A 6791-nucleotide genomic window follows, 5' to 3' on the forward strand; every position below is an offset into this window, starting at 1 on the left:
TTCCCTTTTTCGTCAATCCTAAAAGTACCACCTTGATCGAGACTGAACAAATTCCACCAATATGCATCTAGCTCCCGAAGGCTTCCCGAATGTTGCCAAAAACATGATCCTGCTGAAAACCAAAATTTCACACTCCCTAAGTGGGTAATCATACTCGAGTCCAAGGGGACATAAAGCATAATGGACTTGATGATAGGCTGACACATCCCTTGGACTTTACCCACCACTCCTTGAATCCTTTGGATAACCATTACTGAATGAGAACTCAACGACCTAAAGGTCGATGACGCCTACCAATTACTCCAGAGAATCAGCACCCACTCAGAACTGAACATATCCGCTTCTGGAAAAAATTTACCGATCATCATTTGACCGGAACTAGTTTGGGAATAGAAATTCTACACGAACTGACAAATCCCTAAACAACTGATACTCACTCAAGAATCCCAGTTCTCCCCCACTTAGGGTTCTAACTACTATCCACTAGTTTGAAATCCACTCATAACTCAACCGACTCAACCAGGCATGATTATTCCTGACCATGGAATGAATAGCATACGCAAAATGATCCTCCCGGAACAAATAAATCGAATCCCAAGAGAAACTTGAATTTCAACTGAAGACCTCCAAAATCCCCACTTAGAACTGCTTACAAGCATAGAAAACTACCAATCTACGACCCAAACATACCTTCCTTGCATGCAATCTGAGCGACAATTTGGCACTTGGCCTTCCCATTTCCCGAGAATATGGGCCAGTGCTTGCATCACAATATACTCATGCCACTTTGAATCACCTGTACACACCAGCGCTGACGTACTGTCGCCAATCACTATGACCAACAGACCCCGAGCTGAAAATACAACCTGACTATAGAGGTCACAAGCCTACTCACTCCTTAGAACCCAAACAACTGGAAGGGAATAACCCTTGCCCTAGAAAATGATGTTCCAATCCATCAATCAACCATTCTACTTCCAAGTGCAAAACTCAAGCTGATCATAATCATCACTCCCTTCCTGAGCCCCGCGAATCGCATTCCCGGCTTCGAGCAAAACCCCTGAGGCCTCAAACCAAAAATCACTAGGTCTGCACCAACAACTCGAATTCCATAATGCCAATAGGCTAACAACAGATACCAAGCCCATCCCCATGACTGAGCAACCACAACCAAAAGATTGACAGGAATAGAACCACTGTCGCGAGCCATGGTATCCAACCATGCTACCTTCCCTGACTAGCTCGTAGAATCCCCTGACAATAAATTCTCCTGACACTTCTAGTGACCTAACAACTCATGAAGCTTCGCAACACATAGACAAGACGAAATAGGCAACTAACCCAAAATTTACTGCTTATCTATACTCAACAATATTCCAAGACAAAATAAATATTCATCACAGACGATTTGACCATAATAATATTACAGAATGGGGGTTTCCAGTTACATACCAGAGACTTCTTACGGCTCAACTTTGACCTCCTAAGGAACGACTACCACTGGAATCCGAATTCCTTCCGTCCTCAACGTAGGATAGTGGGACCTAGAATGACTTGGCTAGTGACAGTGAAAGCATATCTAATCCTTCTTGCAATCCCGTCGCACATGCCCTCTCTCCCCACACTTGTATCACCTGAATTTGTGACAAGCAAATCTGTGGGTTCCCCCACACTTGCCACACACCTCTTGACCCTCCTGACTTCTAGTACCCTGATTAGCAGCCTCCAACCCTTTATCCTCTGCTGAAACGTCCCTCTTCCTATTTCCTAGTTGTGACCCTACCACCGAAACTCCCCAAGTAGTCATCCCAGTAGCAACATCTCTCACAGATTGCAAAGCTGTAACTAGCACCTCGAACACGGCGATCACCCTGGCGGTTACCCGGTCCACGACACCGAACAATTCTTCTCGCAAAATATGAGAAACCTCCAGGGAAATCATCTCCCGCATCTGATCAACGGACAATACTGGCCTATCTTGGCCAGTCGTTTCCCGATCCTGATCCGGACCCCACCTCAAATCATTTTGCCATCACCATACTGAACATATACCAGGAAGATATCAAATAATCCGCATAAACAACGGGGAACCTACTCCCAACCAAACCCTCGGGGTTGTGACTTCCTTGCTACGCGTATGGGTCCTGTTCTCTCAGTAGTACGAGCCCATACTACCTTCCACACCTACCCATATTTGTCTCAAGTATAATCACAAAGCCCTAGTAATATATATACAAACATAGCGAGTGCTCAATCCTCACTCCTAGAGGAATGCTAAATATCTCATAACTGGCCTACCGAGCTCGCACAATCCACCCATCCACCAACTGCCACACGACCCTCGATTGGTGCCAGTTAACTATTGCATGAATACAATCACATACCGCATAGCCTAAAAAATCTTAGACTAAAAGATTTAATCCCACAACGGTTGGACTCAGACAAGAGCTACGCAGCACGACCAAATCCCTTATCCTAAGACCATTTAACCCATGTAGCATGTGACTTGGAGTATTCAACCAATAGTAAATTCATGAAGGTTTTTGAGCATTCTAACACTCCTATGGTGTACATGCAACCCTAGAAAAACCTTGGATCTATGTTTGTCTAAAATACATGCAAAATATGATTTCCAAGGTTCATAATCCTATCTAGCATACATGGGGAACTTTTAATCTAAAAGTTGGCTAGAATTACATAACTTGTAGTTGATTTGATTCCTTGAAAACCTTGAGAGCCTAACACCCCAAGTGTGATGCCTCAAATACTTCACACAACACCAAATGCTTTGGAATGACTTTGAGAGAATATATAACACTCTAAAAATCAGCTTGCCCTCTCTTGTACTTAGTGTAACCGATTTTGGTAGATAACATGTTCCTTATATAGTGTGTCACATCTAGGGTTACACCATCTAAACCCTAATGTGACATGACTCTTCATTTCCATAACCCGTGGGTTTGTAACTCCCATGGAGCATCCTATGGGTTTAACCCAACTTGATAATCCATGGAGCCTTTTAGCTCACTATACAAGTTATGGATGATTTACATAATCAACCCATATATTTAATTAGTTATCTGTTGATTACTTAATTAATTCCAAATTAATTCTCGATCGGTACTAATTAAATAATACTATTAATATATTAGAACTTATAATATATTAATAACCCACAAGTGTTATTTCTCTCATTTAGTCTATCCAAATGCATGATGCCATGCAACCCAAATGGACCATGCCAGGTCAGGTCAATAGATCCAAGGTTTTTCTAGGGTTGCATGTACACCATATGAGTGTTAGAATGCTCAAAACCTTTCAGTGGTATCAGAGCCTAGGCTTGTTTGTGAATCCTTGATGCAAATAGCTTGAAAATTGAAATTTTTGTTCACTGCACGTATGAACTCGTCGAGTCCATGGGGGACTCGACGAGTCCATGAAGAAATGCATGCTACTCGATGAGTAGAGGATGCAGTGTCCAGTTTTTCGAGTTTTGCTGCTGGAAATGGACTAGAAACATTACCCTAAACTGTTTTGGTGTTATAAAACTTGTTTTAGATGGTGTAATGTTTATGCTAATCCATTTACAATGGCTATTATAAAAAATTACAAGGTTTATATAAGTTATTTATGATTCTTGAAATTATTGATAATCATGTTCTTGAACTTATGAGATTAGATGATCATAGGAATTATTTGTAACCTCCTTGGTAGTTTAATTCTTGATCATTATGTGTTTTAATGGAGTCCATAACTTGTCCTCAAGTTATGGAAAACCAAAGGTCACACTTTAATTAAAAACCATTATAAGAACACATGAGTTATAAAAATGAAGAGTCTTCATTTTAATACTCAATTAATTCATAAGTTATGAGAAATGTAAAGTCTTAATAAACTTTAGTTCCAACCCCTAGATTTTTAAAAGTTAAAAATCAACCCTTATACTTTATAATATTATAAGTTAATAGTATATATATATATATATATATATATATATATATATATATATATATATATATATATATATTTATATATATAAGAGCAAGTCGTATTACCGCTAATAGGCCTCATTCACGAAGCCGGTCTATAAGGGGGGGGGGGGGGGTATAAGGTTGCTGCGTATAAAATGGCAGCTTAATAGGTGTCCATTCTCACCTACCGCTTCCTTGACCGGTGGAGGGTCTTTAGCCGAACGAGTAGGACAAGGACTTATAAATTCTCATTAAAAGTATGATGAATATTATAAAGTAACTAAATGTTTTATTAAATTCCCAATCTTAGTTACTTTAGGAAAATGTGAATAAGGTGATAATCCATGAAATTACACTTTACACTTTGTTTAAGTTGTTGGTGGAGCGTGTGTGGTTAACCGACACATTAACTTGGACTTAACAAGGTAGGTAAAGGGTGACTTAAGGTTTATCCTAGCCTTAATATTACATTTGGGTGTTTTATTAAGGTCTCTGTTAATATCTAAACTAATCTTGTTCTCTTCTTTTCAGATGTCTTCCAACAACACTGCTTCTGGATCAAACCCTACTGGCTCGTTTTCCCTAATGAATCTATGTGGGAGGGTCATCTTCGATGGTTCCAACTTTATGGATTGGATTCGGAACATCAGGATGGTTACTTGTTATGAGGACAAGTAATATGTCCTCGATAAGGAGCTAAAGGAGATCGATGAGTCTACTGCTACTCCCCAGGAGATCGCTGACTTCCGGACTCATGAAAGAGATGACACCAAAGTGGCATGCATCACGATGGCCATCATGACAGCTAAACTCCAGAAGTCCTATGAGGACTACTACCCTTTTGAGATGCACCAAGATATGGTGGAAAGATACCATCAGAGTGCTCGTAAAGAGCGGTATGAAATAATCTGCTCCATGATAACAACCAGGATGAAGGACGGAGATTTCGTCACGAGCCACATGCAGAAAATGCAAAGGTATGTGGATCGTTTGTTGAAGCTTAATGTGAACTTCCCCGAGGAGCTTGCAATAGATATCATTTTTCACTCCTTACCCTCATGTTATGATCAATTCCGCATGACATACCACATGAATAAGGAAGAAGTCACACTCAGCAAACTTCAGGGACTCCTGAAGACCGCAGAAACAGGTCTCCATTGCAAGTGGAGCCAAGTCATTATGAATGGCAGACTCTAACAAGTGAAACTTCTGAGTTAAAAACTTAGGAGTGAGTAATGAAGATGACAAAGATCCAGACTTTGACACTTGATCCTTTAATTCACCCAGCAAATTAGAAACATTCCTAAAACTTGTATCAGCCACCTCAACCTTCTTATCATGTTTCAGAACCATGGAGTTATACCACTATGCAACTTTTGTTACTGCTTTAGCAATTATATCTACCTTCTTTAGAAGAGATTTTTAAGCAAATTCTGAAGTTCCTTTGCCATATCAACTCTTAATTCTTCAATTTTTCTATTCACATTTTCTCGAACAGTCTTGACATCTTAAACAAAAAGAACATTCCTTTCCTTCGTAGTAGCTTTCAATGCTTTACGATCTCCATTAAAAGACCCAGATTAAGCTTTTACCCTTAACTTATTGTTCTCTTCAAGCTAATCAAGCTTATTCTGAATTCGATGCTCTTGAGCTTTCAGCATCAAATCCACCTTTATACCAGAAATTAGATGTTTACCCCATGCATCTGCTTGTAGTTGTGGCAATGAATTAAGCTTCCTATTCAGAATCTTAAATTGCTTCCTAGACATCAACATGTGATTGGGGATGTTTTCTTCTTCAGGATTGAATTCAGTATCGACAAATGAACCTACAAATTCACCATCATCAGTTTCATCATCATTAATTATATTTGAACATTCAGTGGATTGGGATGGGGATAAGGAAGTAATGGGTTGTTTCATGATAATATCGAAAGTAGGTGAGTGTGTGGATGAAGGTATTTGAGACGTAGCAGGAATAAGAAATGGTGGTAAAGAGATTGTGGTATCAACAACAAATGTTTCAAACGTAGTAGAAACAATAATAGAAGGATTACATTAGGCTTCTTTGTTCGATACTCCACCACCCTTATTGACATTTGCATCCATATTAGATTTGTTTGCAGCGATGTCTACGGTTCGAACCTCCTCAAAAATTGATTCAGTAATCGACATTCCTAGTAGTTTGACAATTGTCTTCTCAAGAGTAGAAGTCATCAGTTGTTCACCTTGATTGATGGTTGTGTCTACTTTAGAAGCTTCAACATTGCCATCAGGATTTCCAATCGCCTCAAGATTTGAATTGACTAGAGAACCTCTTACAGGTGAAGATTTGCCCATTTTATCAGTTCCAAATGTAGATTCAGGAACCACTTTGTCATCCACATAATCTTCATTGAGAATTAACTTCCTCTGCTTCTTTTGTTTCTTCGAAATTTGTTTGGCCATGTCTTTAGCATGCCTTTTCTTCGATGATGGAGATACTGGTGTTGGAATTTTGCGAATCACAACGCCCTTACTGTTAAGTTGAGGCTTGCAAATAAAAGATGTAGAAAAACTTGATGATCATTCAGGCGAATGGCATGGTTTATGTGCCATTTTCTTCAATCTTTTCAACACACCTGATTTCGAAGGTACCACCTCCTTCGAAGGTATCGCAGTTTCTTCAACAACAGGCTTTGGAGCGTGTTTTGAAGACTTTACTTCCTTGAAGACTTTCTTCAGCACAGATTTAGCCATCTTTTCAACTGGAACAAGACTAGGTTTCGAAGGACTAGGCTGATCATCCGTATTTGATCCTCTACGCTTCTTCGAAGGACCT

This window comes from Lactuca sativa, chromosome 3 (assembly GCF_002870075.4).
Source record: "Lactuca sativa cultivar Salinas chromosome 3, Lsat_Salinas_v11, whole genome shotgun sequence".
Taxonomy (NCBI): Eukaryota; Viridiplantae; Streptophyta; class Magnoliopsida; order Asterales; family Asteraceae; genus Lactuca; species Lactuca sativa.